The sequence below is a fragment of the Parus major genome, chromosome 1A (genome assembly GCF_001522545.3).
Source record: "Parus major isolate Abel chromosome 1A, Parus_major1.1, whole genome shotgun sequence".
NCBI lineage: Eukaryota > Metazoa > Chordata > Aves > Passeriformes > Paridae > Parus > Parus major.
Genome location: NC_031773.1, coordinates 20473037 through 20488589, shown reverse-complemented (window position 1 = coordinate 20488589; position 15553 = coordinate 20473037). Strand labels below are relative to the sequence as shown.

At 38.7% G+C, this 15553-nt stretch overlaps 1 long non-coding RNA gene across 2 annotated transcripts; it reads left to right on the top strand.

Annotated features, from left to right (window-relative positions):
• Positions 1-155: 155 nt before the first annotated feature.
• Positions 156-7489, top strand: LOC107205235. 2 transcript variants are annotated; one of them, XR_001521895.1, is made up of 3 exons: positions 156-1357; positions 2340-2396; positions 2929-7489. It is a non-coding gene; the product is annotated as an uncharacterized LOC107205235 (long non-coding RNA). The 2 variants fall into 2 exon arrangements; XR_001521894.1 differs by having other exon boundaries at positions 156-2396.
• Positions 7490-15553: the final 8064 nt, after the last annotated feature.

The window sequence follows — 15553 nt, the reverse complement described above, 5'->3', positions numbered from 1 at the left end:
GCGCCCGCCGCGACCATGCGCCGTGCGGGGGGAAGGAGAGGGCGTCGCCTTCCGTGCCCGCCCCCTCGGTACCTGCTGGGCCGGGCTGTGCTGGGCACGGGGGGGCGGCGGGGGCGGGAGGAGGAGGGTGATCAGAGAAGAAAGACAAGAAGAAGACGAAAAGAAGGAGCGGTCGCCGCCGTAGGGACGCGGCTGCTGTTCCGCAGCCGTGGGAACCTCCGGGGCGCCGTGAGGGGCAGTGCCGCCCGGTGCTCCGGACTCAGGTCATGGGGAGCCCGGGTTCGTGGGGGAATCGCCCGGAGCGCGAAGGGGCCCGGACAACATCGCATGAGCGCGAGTATCCGGGCCGCCCGCGGGGATGCGGGAACCAGCGTGTGCTGGAAGCCCTTCAGCTGTCAGTGGAACCCGGTGTAATTTGCAACCCAAAAGTCTTTTCTCGTTTTGTGTCAGAAGGGAAGCTTGTTGCCCGCGCAGTTCGCCCAGCCGGGGTGTCACTGTGCGCAACCAGCGGGGAGGCCGGGCGGGGGTGTCACCCGCCCCCGGCCGAACGCTGCCTGCCACAGTCTGAGGTGAAGAGTAGGTATTTCACTCTCCGGGGGCCAGCTGCTGAGGAGAAATCGCGTATACAATCAACAGCCTTTGTCAGCCAGATTTCTCTTCCGCCTGCTTCTTTCCATGTGACAGCAACCAGCTGCGATGAAGGTTGAAGACATTTCTAAAACCAAAGACCCAAAGCACTGGCGCTTATACTCAGCCTTCAGCTGCACAAAAGAAATGTTCATGTTTCTCACGTGCAAAGGTGAAAAAGAGATATCAAAGTAAGCACCTTGCTAGTTTACTGTGGTTTTAGGTGAAGAGTGTGTCTCATCCAGTGATAAATGAATTGTGTGGAAGGTGCTAGGTGAAAGGTGGACGGTCCCGCACTATCATTTACTGTACATTGTAAAGAACTGAAGATGTACAAGAGGAAATGAACCAGGGAAGACAGGAGAAAAACCTGGGAACACAAGTGTTTATATGATGCTGTACTGACTTAGTATCTTCCAAAATATCGGGTGGGGACAAGATGGCAACCCATTCTGCTCTACTTACAGGCCCTTCTGCCTCTACTTAAGAGCTTGTAACTGTGTAAGGAAGTGTAAGGAAGGGAGAATACGGAAGAAAATCCTGATTTTACACCATAAAAATAGTTTTAAATGCATGCATATACAAGACTCCTCAATATGCAGATCTCTCAGAAGTGACTTGAGTCTTACTGTAAAGGAAAACCAGTAGGAACCAAGTGCTTCCAAAGTCCTTCTCAGCAATCCTAGGTTCTTCAGTTTTACACACTTTCTGTAAAGTACACACTTTCTTTGTAAGTATGTGTGTATTTTAGTGGAATGGGAAATACTTAAACTATAGAATACTGGCAGCATTTCTTTCCTTGCAGACATATGTAAAAAGATAAAACACTTGGAAGCACTTTACAAGATGGCATTTTGTGGGATTTTTTGTGGGTTTTATTTTTTGAGGTTTGTTTGTATGTTTTTGGTTTTGTTTTTTTTTTTAATTTTGTAGACCAAACAATTATTGTATCCTGAAGCCATCTTGGGGAAATTTACATGCCTCCCTTGTGGGTGGTGTAAATAACAAGAAATATAGTACATGTCCAATGGCTATGTGCTGGTATTGTCCTCATCTTCTAATCACTTGTATTCCTTGATTATTTTTTCTTTTTAAAAACTTTTGATGTTTGTTCCTGTGTAGATCTCGCCATACTGCCTGGATGTTACTGGCAATGCATTTTGCTTCATACTGCTCTTTTCAGACCAGCTGGCTGGTGGTTATTCTTAAGGGCCTTTTAACCTTCAGGCTCTATTGTTAGGATTTTGTTTGCTTTTTTAATAAGGGGAGGCAGGAAAGGGAAGAAAAGAGGGCTATTTTCAGTGCCTGTGTTTCATTAATTATTCAAAAGCTGTTTCTGTTTTTACACCATGGCTAAGCAGTGAGTCCTGAAGGGAAGGGGAAATACCAATATCTGTCAATACATCCAAGGGATCCACTGAAAAAATATTTTTGCCTTCTATATGTTTGCAGTAATTTCAGCAAAAACCTGCTGTTTCTGCATAAAACATCCAATTTGAAGCAAAGTTCTCTCAAGGAAAGCCACCAAGTAGAGTTACCTGTCTGTATTTTGAGGATGTAGGAGTGCTCTTGTTGACTTAGGGAAATTGCTGTTTATTGGAGGCTGTGTTCTGAATTTCTCACTGCAATCCTTAGGATTCAAATTGTGTTACCCATTGCTGATGTTTATGAGCTTCTTGGGAAGCTGCTCTTTCATATTTTTTCCATTTCAGGATGCCAGCTAAAGGTACTGAAATACATTGGAAAATGCATAATGTGTATCAAAATAAGTAAGTGTCGTGATTTTAAAGATCTATATTATAAATACTTATTTAATAAATAGATTTTATTATCCTTATCAGAGTTACCTTTGACAGAAAATTGAATTTTGCCTTTAATTGTGAACCTCTACAGTAACAGTTCATACTTTGAGTTTCACAGTTTAAATATTCACACAGTTTCAGAAGTAACATTCTACAATTGAAAATGGAATAAGAATGTGAGGAAAACTTTCTACCTAAAGTTCATTTTTCTAGTGCTATGAATCATACCTTAAATATTTTATTAATAATTGAACTATATAAGTGAAAAAAAAATAGTTATCCAAGGATTTATTATTTTTTTAGTATCATCACTGCATTTCCCAAGTCTTGTTCTTGTCACAGTCCTGGTTTTAGGTCACGGTTTGGTTTTCTGGTTTTCCATAAAATGAAGAGATAGTTGATTACACCAAAGAAGAAGCAAGGGTAACAGAGAATATGCCTTTCCATGGGGAAAAAAAAATAAATTCCTACCATCTCTTCCATCTCATGTTATTTGCAGTGACAAGTGGAATGGTCTGGGACAAGAGCAAACCTCACTGCAGTGACCAGAAGAGCATGGCTGAGGTAGATCAGGAGTGAGAGCGTATGATTACTGTGACCACACAGGAGGGGTATGTCAACAGGGCAGACTGGGAATGAACAAAAGTGAAGCAGGCTGCTTTACCCTCAGTACCCTTTTTGGTTAGGCCTGTAGAAAACACCAGTCTGCTCACTGCAAAACCGCTTGTGGTAACTGAAAATGAGGAACTGTCTTTGTGGTTGGAAGTGGGTTTGCAGCTGTGAAGACGCAAGTTCTCTTTTTTGAGTAAATCATATTTTTCTCAAAGAGACCCTGTTGAAGAGGATTGATTTGCTCTGTTACTGAATTGATGTCAGATAACATATTAGTTATTTGACTGATAACAGCCTTATTCACTTTCACTCTGTGTTCTGAACCTTTAAAAGCTGAGGAATCGCAGCCCTGAGAGGTACCCCCTGGAGGTGACTGAATCATCTATTAAGTTAGGGTTCATTTTTGACTCAGTCACAGTATTTCCTTTCTCAGAAATTTTTCATTTTCTGTTTCAGGTGAGGATCAAACCTATGGTGTTTTATTTTCTCTATACTGAATTGGTATGCTATAGGTTTCAATAAAAAAATGACATGATTTAGCAACAAATGTTGCCAAAGACAACAATTAAGTTTTATTTTAATTGGTCAGTAAAGCCTCTGCTGATTCCATGTGGCTGTGGAAATGTGTCAGTAGGAAGCAGCCTCCCCCTTGGTGGGCAGTCTGTGCAGCGGAGTGTCCTTGCCGCAAGAGTGAGCAGGCTGCAGCCTGAGAACCAGTGCTGTGGCACAATAAGTTCTTTCATTTCTTGCACGAATCCTGTCTTAGGTGCCAGCTTTTCTGTTCCTGTATTGCCCACTGTATATGTAATTTGTATCTTTTCTAGCTCTCATTTTTGATATCGGACAACTTACTTGAAGAAAAGCAATTTGTGCCCTTCCAGTTTACTCAACAAAGGATAAGTTTGGTTTTACTTTGGATATAGAATTGTACTTTCAAGTTATGGGGATATCTAGATCTTTTCAAGAGCTCTTCAGCAGTTTGTTTTTTTTTGGCCTAAAGCATTAGACTATATTGCTCTCCTTTTCAAGACTGGGGAAGATGGACCAAAAACATACTGGAAATTGAGGTGTCCTCTCTCCTATTATTTACTGATCATTGCCTGCAGCAACAGTTCTATAGCTGCTCTGTAAATTAGAGGAAAACATTTTTCTTTCCCCAGCCCAGGTAGCATCTGGCCTTGTGTTCGAGCTCATTGGCACAGGGTTTGTTGAAACGCTCTTCTTATTCTCTTTGCTTGGTCTATAACTCAGCAAAGGTATGACTTCTTGAATTTTAAACTCAGCAATAACCATGAGTGGAGTAAATAAGTTAATCTTGTTTTATTTGCAGGTATGAATGGGAATCTTTATTCCTTCCTGTAAGTTTCCTGACAATTTTTGAATTCAATGTAATTAAATTCCCCTTTAGCCATTAGTCAGCCACCATGGAGCTCAAGAACTTCACCAGTTAAAAAAAGCAAGAAAGAAACATGTTCTTTCCTTACTGTGATCTGCAAATCTGTTGTTAGAGCACATTTTCTTAACAACAAAAATCTTGCTCTGGCTTTGAAACGTCAGTTCTTATTTGCAGCGTGACTGACCTCCCACCCTGATCAGCATGGTTCTGACCAGGAAGCCTTGTCTTTACTGAGAGGAGGGAAGCACAGGCAAGTGCATGGAAAACCCACTCTTTTTACTGTAAGTGATAAGAACAAAGTATGTACTTGCCCTCTAAAATCTGCCTTCAGGTCAATAGTTTACTCCCAACAGGTCAATGAACAACTGGCAAATATGTAATGCAACTCAGCAACAATTGCTTTTTGGATCCTGATGGATGACTTAATAACTTTTATACAGTTTTTATTTCTATTTTTAATTTTCTTTTTTTCTTTAATTCTTTATCTGGTACATAACAACATTAAGGAATAGGCATGAGCTACTTTGCTGAGTTTGTGCTGCAGCTCAGACCAGCAGATCCTTGCTGCAGCCCTGTGGTGTGTCAGGGCTGGCCATGTCCTGGCAGTCCTGCTCTGCTGCTGCTGCTCTTCAAGAGGTCAAAGACTGAGATTCTGTCAAAGGGCAGATTTGGGTCCAGACATGGGGTTTCTCTGTTGCATCATACTGTCTCTGATACTTCAATTGTTTTGCTTACATGTGGGTTTTGCCAGTCAATGCAAATATTTGGGGAGGAGGGAGAAAAGAGAGAGCAGTCTTTATGCATCAGTGTTCTTGCAGGTGTATGGCTCCACCTCATAAAGCAAGACTGAGAACATGCATATCTTGATCAGCCTGATTTTTGTGTTTGGGGAGTTTGTGTTAAGTAACTTATATAAGCTGCAGGCCAACTAGAGCAACTGGTACAGTGAATTATATTGTTTTTATAGGGAAAAGAGAATATACTTAAAAATCTAAAATCTTAAATGTATATTGTAGGAGTTTTAATATATGTAAACAAAACAAAATTGAACATGCTTCAAACTGGCTTGAGAAGATGGATGAAAACTATCAATTTTTTTTCAAAACTACTGTGTTGCTTAGTGCATATAAGATAAGAAAATAAGAAAATCTGTAGTTTGTGCAGTTGTTTCACTTCTGAGAGAATTAAGTCTAAAAGTACTTTTTTGGTTTTGATTGCGTTCTAGTAAGTAAATACAGTTAAATTTCCTTAAAGACCTTAGGAATATCTGGAATTTAGTACAGACAGCCAGGTTATTTTAATTGGTACATTCCTGGCTCCCCTATTATTATTTTCAATTAATACTGACTCTTCCCATGGTGTGTTAGGATGGCACATACAAATTATGTCAGTGCTTTATGTGGATATCTACTTGGCTCATGCTCACCAATCTTCCTGAAGGAGATGTCATCCAATAAGAAAATACCTACCTGACTTTTTATAAGTAAAATGCTGGTATATGTGTAGCATAGCACTTCCTGAAGCCCTGTATTGTTTTGGTGCCCAGCTGCCTTTTAAGTACATATGTGAGAGCCCAGTGGCTGATCTGGGGAGGAGCTGTTAAACTTGGAGAACATCCACAGCAGTCCCCCTCCTAAAACTAAGCAGTCTTTAGTAAATATTAAATAAATATTTATTTAATAAATAAAATTAATAAAACATCCTGAAGTAGTGAAATTTAGTTCAGTTTCTATACTTCATGACAAATAAATTTTGGAAGATGTGTAACTTTTTTATTCATTGATATTGTTATTCTTCAAGTCTATCATTACATGTGTTAAATATATATATTTATGACATTATATATATATGACAGCTTCAGACCTACCATTTTGAAATGTAGATTGTTGCTACAGTGTAACATGTAACACTGACCTGTTTTGTCTGGTTAGCTTTCTTGACCTTGATTTTTCTCATGTCTATTTAAAAGATGAAACCCAGCACTTTTATTTAAAATACTGTCACAATAACTAAAGTACAACAAGTTGCTGTTCAATAACTAGAAAAGCTACAGCACAGCTAATAATGTTTTCTGAGAACATACTTGCTACTGCTGTAGCAGCTCTTTCACAGAGGTCGTGGCGGGGAGCCAGAGGAGGTTGGTAGACAGCTAGGCAACCAGAAAAGAACAAGTTTGTCAGCATGTATAGCTGATTAACCTGAGGATATTTTCCATAAGCATAGCCTGCAGTGCTTGCTTAAGGTGGGGGGGGGTTAATTTTTCACTAAACTTCCTAAAAGCTAAGCCATTTTTAACTGTAGTAGAAAGTAATTTGTTCAATTCAAATGGAATAAGGCTCCATAAGAGTTTTATGTTATTTTAATTCTGCCTACACATTGCGTTAGGCTGAGGTGTATTTCATATATAGGCAATATAAGGTTATTCCCATAAAGATACATTATGACAATTATTTTTGATAGGTGATTTTATTTCTGCTAGTTCGAGTGATCAGAACAAGAGAACATGAGAAACATTTATTGGCAGAAGAGGCAGCCTTTAGCTATGTTCTCCTGCTTGTGAATGCCATCTAGATTGCCAGCATGTAATAGGAAATAAATTAACTTGCTTTTCTAGGTTGCTTATTGTTATACATGTTACATAAGTCTATGGGAATATGAATGGTCTAAGTTTTATGGTGTTCTGTAACCCAGAATCTCTGTGCAAGTATGACTGAATCATAGTTCCAATCTCCAGAGCAGGTTTAGGTGTATTCAACTGCTGCACTGAATCTATACTTCTCCTTTCTCCAGCTCTCTCCAGGTGCAAGGTCAAGGATGAAAAGAGAATATTTCCCAGGCCTGTGTCATGCAGAGACTTCCTTCACACTGAAATAACCCAGTGTTTGCCTAAGGAACAGTATAAAGCAGATGGACTAAGATAAATGCACAAACTCTAAACTTTCAAAAGAGAAGACAAATCAATTCATATTTATACAGTTGGGTTTTTAAAAATTAACTAATAACTTACTCAATTCTTAATATTGTTCTTGAATATACTAGATATTTGCCGATATAACCATGTATGGTTTATTTCAAATGTGATACAACCCCTAACCTGCATTCTGCTGAATTTTGCAGTATGAACTGTCTTTATCCATTATTTATTGTGTTCAAATATGAGGAGGATCAAAATATTAGACAGAAAGAGAACAATGGTATTGAGGATGAGTTGTAAAAATGAGATGAAACTAAGTAGAAAAACAGCAGTGCTTAAGTGTCTGGATTGAGAATGAGTGAAAGGGAGATCCAGGAGCATTCAGAGTTGCCCTGGCAATGTGGCCTTGGAAAGGTGCATGCAGGCCCCTGGGCCTTCTGGTGAGAGATTCCTGCTAAAGCCAGGGAGACACTAGTGCCATTATGCAAGGCCCTAAAGCACCTTTTTAGGAATAATGTGTGTGATTCTCTCAGCCCATTTTCTAGAAGTGAATTTAGATTGGAACAGGTTCAGAGAACAGATAGCATATGTCTGTGAGAACAGGAAAAAGGAGATGAGGTATGGCAAAACAAAATGACATAAGATGAAAGAAAAGATATAAAAGTTATAAGTATAGTATACATCCTGATCAATGAATAGGTATAATTTCTGTTCACTTGATATAATTCCTGTTCCTGTATGTAATTTCTTAACAATCAACACTGGCTGCACTGTGATTTTTCAGATTTTTATGAGCAACAGGGAGGAAATGTTTTTTGTTTTTTTTTTTAACTAAAAGATGATGTTAGTTCCAGAAAAGTGTTTAGAAATTAATAACAGATACATTTCTAGAGAAATGTACAGATTCCTAATTCTGAGGACAGTCTATAATGTGTCTCCAGCCAAATTAAGTGGAGACAAAAAGATTTTCCTGCTTTAAAGCTGGAGCTCAAGACAAAGTGATTCTATACAGTGTTGCTTTTAACACCAAAGGACAGGACTCAGTTCAGAAAATCCCTTTAGTTTTTCTGTTCATCTTTGTCTTTTAGATATCTTGCCATCTAAAAAGTAATAATAAACCAAATCACTGTTATGGAAAGAATTTAAAATCCTTCTGTCTGAAGTTTTCTGAAACTAATAATGATTTGGGGGTCTGTTGAAGAACAGTAGCTTCTAAACAAATCTGTCAAATATTAATTTAAGTCTCTGTTTAGTCTACAGCAGTGAAATTGCTTTGAATAGAAAATACATGATAAAATATGTGTAATGGATCTTGTCAAAAAGCTTTTTCATTCTATTTCACATTTTCCAATAACAGACAATCTTCACTGCATTTAATAAAGAGTAATAAAACTTCTGAAGCCAGAACTGATTGCTGGTTAATTTAAAAGACAGGGAAGTTTATTACCTCTCTGCAGTATATTGCTCATTCTCTGAATCTAGAAGTCACTGGTTAAATAAAGTCTCTTTGGGAGGAATTTTCCACTGTGAGTCATAAGCATAGGATTGACAACCTTTATAGAAATTTAAATGCAATCCTTTTAAACAATACGCTTCAATAAATGCTGAGGGATAAATTTCTTTCACTGAGTGGGGGGGCACAAAGGTGCAGTATCTGAGAGAATGGCTTGTAGAGAGTTTATGTAGCTATGAGAAACCATAAGTTTGGGATCTGCCTGGCTGGAACACATGTAGTGTCCTATCAGGAGAACAGGATATCTAATGGTTCAGAGCCCATCAGCCACCAGCAATTATCTAAATGGTGTTTGTCTACAGGAATAAAGCAACAGCCACATAAATAAAAAATAGTTTGGTTTCTTTCAATATCACATTAGGGATGGATATTGCTCTTGCAAACATCACTTGAAACAAGTATTTCAGTAAAATGAAAATAACTATCACAATATTTCCTGATCTGCATTTTGAATGTACAAAATTTAGGAAAAAAAAAAAGTCCTCTAAACTTATTTTGTGGTTTCTTCAACTTTGTCTCCCGTAAATATTAGTTTGGCTTAATTTTGGGTTTTTCCCTATAAACTCTGGGTAACCTATAAGTGAAAAATTTAAATGTGTGCAAAAATTATTAAAAATTTCAAACACCACTCCTGTCACAAAAACAATAAGGCATAGGGGAAATTACTGTTTCCCATATTTACAATAACTGGCAAATGTAATGCCAGTCAACCCACTTGGCATGCTGAGCATACACGTGAAGGAGAAGACAAGAGAGATCATAGGTGATGCTGTAATGATGCACAGGAAAAATGCTGAGAAGAGGATATATGAAGATGCTGGACACCTTTCTGGGACAATAGAGAAATCATCCCCAGCAGGTATTTTGGGAATGCATAACATCCCTGTTTCGATTGAACCCAAGCACTCATAAATGCCAGTGTGTGGCCAAATTTTGTGAAGCTGCTGTGGTTGCTGGGCTGGGCTCATGGTGATGTTTTCAAACATGGATGTTTCTTGGTGGCAGCAATTCTCAAAGCAGTTCTCAAAGTCTTCACAGCTACATGAGCTTAAAAAACACCACTCCCAATATAATCCCTTCTGATATCAGGTCAGACACATGGTGCTATGCAGGTTATTTCTTGTTTTCACTCTTCTGCTATCACAACCTCTAGATCACTTAAGATCTGGCACTGGTGGTATCTTCCTGGGGAAGGACATGGCAAGGTGATTGCAAGCGGCATGTGAACACAAACCTCATGCAGCTTGGCACCGTGCTTCTCAGAAGACAGGAGTGCCAGAAGAAATGCAGTGAGGCCCTGCCACTGTTCAAGAGTGTTGCTAATAACATTTTCTTTCTTGTAGCAATAATTTCTGTCAACATCTACATGTTACTTCTTGTTTGTTAAAACAAATTATTATTTATTTCTAGTGATCAGCTGCTCTAACTTTCTCTTCTCCCTCAAAAACAGCTACTAATAAAACATCAAAGTTTGCACTTTGCTGTACATATGTTTTTTTCTTGGTAAAACTGAATAGCTAAAGTTATGCCAAAAGTTTGAACAAGCAAATGAACAAAACCCAGTAAAGAATCTACAGAAGTGAGTTGTGTTACAACACATTCTTCTGAGTCAGCAATCTGAGATTTAAAGTATTTGGAAACAAAACAATCCATTAACCAATGCAGTCCATAAAATTAATCAGCCATAATATACTCCCTAAGATTAGCAGTAATTTCCCACCAGCCATAACCTCTCTCCCTCCAGCAAAACAGGCACTTTACAGGTCTGTATCACTCCATGTCCCATGCCAGCTCACAATCCAGAGAGCAGCACAGCTATTTACAGTTGGTTTCATTAAAATTGCCATGTATTGCAGAGATTGGAGCATTTGTGCATGTATATATGTATGTATGTATTATATGTATATATGTATGTGTCATTTGTACAAATATGATCACTGATTTGTTTTGTCCTGCATTTCTGTTCCAACAAGGATGCATCCTGTCCACTTGGGTAAAGGAAAACTCTCATGAGAGAACCATTTACTTTCAACAATCTTGTAGAGCATCACTTGTCTTTGGCCTTTCCAATGCATTTTATACTGGAACATCTGCACCAGCAAAGGCTGTAACTGAACTTTTAATGTGGCTTTACTGTCTGGATGAGGTTTTATAGGCCAGGGCCTCAGGAAGGATTGGGCCTTGGAAGGATTTCCAAGATGCAATTTATTGGAAAGCTTTGAATAGCTCTGCTTCTTCACATTGATTTTTGAAATCACTTCTGGTCATGCAAGGTTATTTGAATCCAAAGTCATGTGGAAAACCTCCCACTCTCAAAGTCCTGATGTATTTGTGAGTTTTGTAAGCAGTTTGCCTATAAATGTCTCTTCCTATGGTAAACATTTACAGTGAATCAAAGAGATCTGTAGTGGGTGCATGTTCATTTCAACAGGTGTAGGACACTTCAAAGGCACTGCAAACATGACTGGTTCTCCAGTGTGTAGCCTTACCTGCAGTGAGGTAGTTGATATTTTTACTAAGAAAAGGTGTGGGAATATTTCCAGACGTGAAAACAGCCATAGCTCAGTACACAGCTCTTTCTTTTCAGCCACTGCTGACTTAAAATTCTAAATCATTCTATAAAATCTCTTTTTAGTTTGTTATCAAGAAGACTTACCCCTCTCTTGACTTTAATGGCAGACAGTGAAGGTTCAGAGACTTGATAATCAGTATTAAGATTTTTTAAATATATGATTATTAAATGATGAAATTTCAAATTATTCTGCTTTGTGCCATATTTTTATCATAATGTTAACAAAATCTTTCTTGATTGATAAATATTGCTGAAAATAAATCTGGATAAATCTTCTGATGGCTTCCCTTTCATAATAATATGTTTGTTTCCAGTGTCTAGTGATCTCTCACTTTGCCCCAACAAAAATACTGGAAAAGAGGAACTGTAATAAAGTATTGTCATTCTAATACAGATACATCAAGGAAGTGCAGAGAGCACGGCAATTAGCATGGCAATCAATGTGCCAACTGATGGTGGCAATGCTTTCTGCAATTACAAACCTGGCTCTGGGTTCTCTCAGACTCTCTCAAAATTCTGTTCAAATTGATGAGGCAAAGTTTAATGTTCAGAGGATTTTCCACTGAAATTATGCCTTTGTCTTAATTCTGTGAGGATGGGATGCCAATGGCAGGAGCAGAGATTTGGGGAAAGGCATCACACTTGCTGTCAGGCCCAGGATGCTGCAGGAGCAGTTTCTAATCTTGATGACATTTTCTATCAAAGAAGCACAGCAGGAGATAAAAAGGTGGGTGGAGTGGCTGGCGTTTAGATGAGCCAGAATGCTTCTAATATCAAAAGGGTTTCAATTCAGTAATTGGCCAAAGGGTCAACCAGATTCTTGCCTTGCCTAAGGCAGTATTTCCATAATGGTTTTGATCTGTGCAATTGCTTCCATACAAACATGGAGCCAGGGAGCCTAGGCAAACTCCTTAATTCTTAAAGGGCTTTGTGTTGGGCTAGGAGTTGTCATTTCCTTAAGCATTGGACATGTAATTACACATTTTATCTTCCCAAGTAATGTTGATTGTACAGTTCTGGTATCTCTTCTCATTGGTTAAATAATAAGGCTGATTTGCAATACACACTTTTTATCTGTGTTGGCTACTTTCTAGGTAATTAAGGTCTTGCTAAATAGGTTTTTGTCGAAGCATTTTCTTACGATTTGCCTTTACAACTTGATACATATCTACATGTATATCTTTATATCTATATTTAAATCTCTTTATATTTTTCCTACCTTATTTTTAAGTGGTGTCATTGTATTTCAGTGATTAAAAAGAGCATTTATTGTTAATTCACACAATAACCTTTGTTAATGTCACTTTCTGCATATACTTAGCAAAGGCAAAAATGAATGGAAAGTGCTTCTAAATGTAAAGTAACTGGTGCTATAATACATAGTTCCCCTTGTAGGTTCTCCACAATGGATAATGCCAGCCTCCTGACACAGCATGTGTAGTCTTATATTAAGCTATTTTAATGGCTGTTAATTTGTTTTTTATTTTTAGAGGTTGTTCTTGAAATATGTATTTAAGATTCTCTGTTTAAAAGTCATTTGGAGTTCTGAATTAAATATCATCCACAGGGCTCAAAATATCTCGATAATGTTACTTCTACAGGGGGTTGGACTCATTTGACTGTGTGCAGATCACTGCAGGAGTTATCTGCACCTATGCTAATCACATCATTTTCCTTTTTTAACCAAAGAAGAGAAATAAGTGTGAGTCAGCTGATCTACTTCTGATATGTGGTACAGGGTGAGATGAATTGCACCTTACTCCCTCGAGACTTCAAAACCAGCTTTGGTGACCAGTTCAAGCATAGACATTTGCACTGGTGATATCTAAAGAGAGGTGAATCCCACTGAGGTGACTGGCAGTAATTATGAGCATGCCTTTGAACGAGCTTCAGCGCTATACATTTACTCTTAGCTGTACAGCTGGTTGCATATTAAACAATCTGATAATACTCAGCTTCCACAATATCCGTTTTTTCCTATCTTTACAGTAGATTGCTTACAATTCTGACTAGTTCTTTGAAAGAAGAAATTTAGGTATTAAAAGAAACAAGTCTGCAACTTGGACATTCTAAGAGTGAAGGCAGGGGTAGCAGTTTTCAAGTAAATTTCTATTTAGCTATACTATTAGCTTTTAACTTGCAGGTTCTGAAAACCTGTGAATCAAGGCAAACCCGCACATTATGCTGAAATTCAGTTTGGATAATTTACTTGAGGCTTAAATTTTAAGCTTAAATATGTAATCAAATCTGCATGTGGATTTGAAGAATTTTGACTCACTTCTTGGAGTAAGACATTGCCACTGAAAATGTAGGCATTATTTTCTTGATGAAGACGTTTTAGCTGACCTTTTCTTTTAATTTCATGGATCTGAACTCAAAAGAATTTTTCTAAAATCGTTCTGTGACATTGGCCAATGTGTCAGAAATCTGTGAGGTATGGTAAGTATTCATAACATCGTGCATATTTTGCTTAATAGATCTGAGCTTTGTGCTAAAGTCTTCTGAAACAATGATTATTTTTTAGACTCAAAGGACTGGTCTGTAGACTTATAAGAACATAAAAAAAAAGGGGGGAAATGAAAGAAAAGTGAAAAACTTTTCTAAAGAAAATACACTTTCATTTTCATCCACAAGATGGTGCTACTTCCTCAATTTAAAATACAATTTTGAAAACTATAAAAATTACATTTGCCAAATTAATCCCCATGGAAAGAGTGAAGGAGCAGAGGAGTCCTACTACTGCCTTTAAAATAGCATTTAAATGGCATTTAAATGACATATGGTCCTTGTGCTGGCCCTCTGCAGAAGACTAGGATACATTCTGCCTGAATTCAGGGACATATTTGCTAATTGGTGTGACAGAAATAGCCTTTTAGTGCATATGGTCACTGTCAGCTCCTCAGCAAGTCATGGTGCTCCATCTGAGTGAGTTTCTGTTTCTTTCTGTATACCACAAAAACAATTTAGCAAATTTCAAAGCTTTATATCTGAGGAAGAGTACTGAAGATTGGTGATCTGCAGAGATACAACTGAAATTTGAGAAGAGTGTGGCTGCCAGTGTGTGCCTGTGAACCCATCTGACCCATTCACAATATTCTTTTTAGATCCATTTCAGAAGAAGACCTTTTGGAATACTGACCATGGTTTATTATTCATTCCACCTTATATGGGTGAAAACCTGAAAGAAAAAGGAGAAAACTCTATAGTTTGTGCAGCACTTTGTCTATAAAATTATCTTGAAGTCAGATGCTGAAAGAGTGGGAAATGGCAGAAGAGTCAGTCCCTTGCCAGCTGCCTGTCCCCATGCTTGGCTCTACTTTGCTCATCCCCACTGGTCCCTCTGGAGGCCCTGGCCTTTGCCCCAACTTTCTCCAGGAATCTCCTACCCGTTGTTGTCCTTGCCTGCTTCCCCTCATTGGTAGCTGCTTCCTCTGTGGTCACCCCAAAAAGGTACAGGGGAGCAAAAGAGCATGGAGTGTCTCCTTGCTTGTACTTAGGGTTTAAGCATCCCAAAAATAGGGTGTAATGATGCAAAAATGTTGGAAAAAGTTGACCATTACTAGTACAACACGTGATGAGACTGTGTTTTATTTTGGTAAGTATAAAGGTGTAATGTATTTTATCATGGAAATCGTAGTCTGTATTTAAGGTGGAAAAATCAACCTTTCATTCAAATGAATTGTGTGAGCAATTCCTACTGAAAGTCAAAACATGTAGCCTCCTACATCTCTCAAGCAGTCTTGTGAGGCTTATTTGAGAGTGTAACCCAAAATTGCTTCCCTTCATGTGGATAGGAGCAGCAGTGTGAATAACTGAAATGCTTTCAAGCATTTTTATTGCCCAGCAAACGCCTCTGAAATGTAGAAACCCTAATAACGGCAGCCTGGTGATGAGGCATGGGTGCACCTCTGAGCCAGGAAGGCAGTCATTGTCTCGAGGCAGTTCTGCACCCACACCCTGGCACAGTGTCACCCCTGTGGTAACCCCACATTCTGGAGGGAACAGGTTATTCACCACCTGGGGCATGTCACCGGCCCGGTGGGTGTCAGAAGAGATGCTGCAATTCAAATGGCATTAAGTGTGGGATTCTGTGTGACTCACAGCAATCTGATGACTC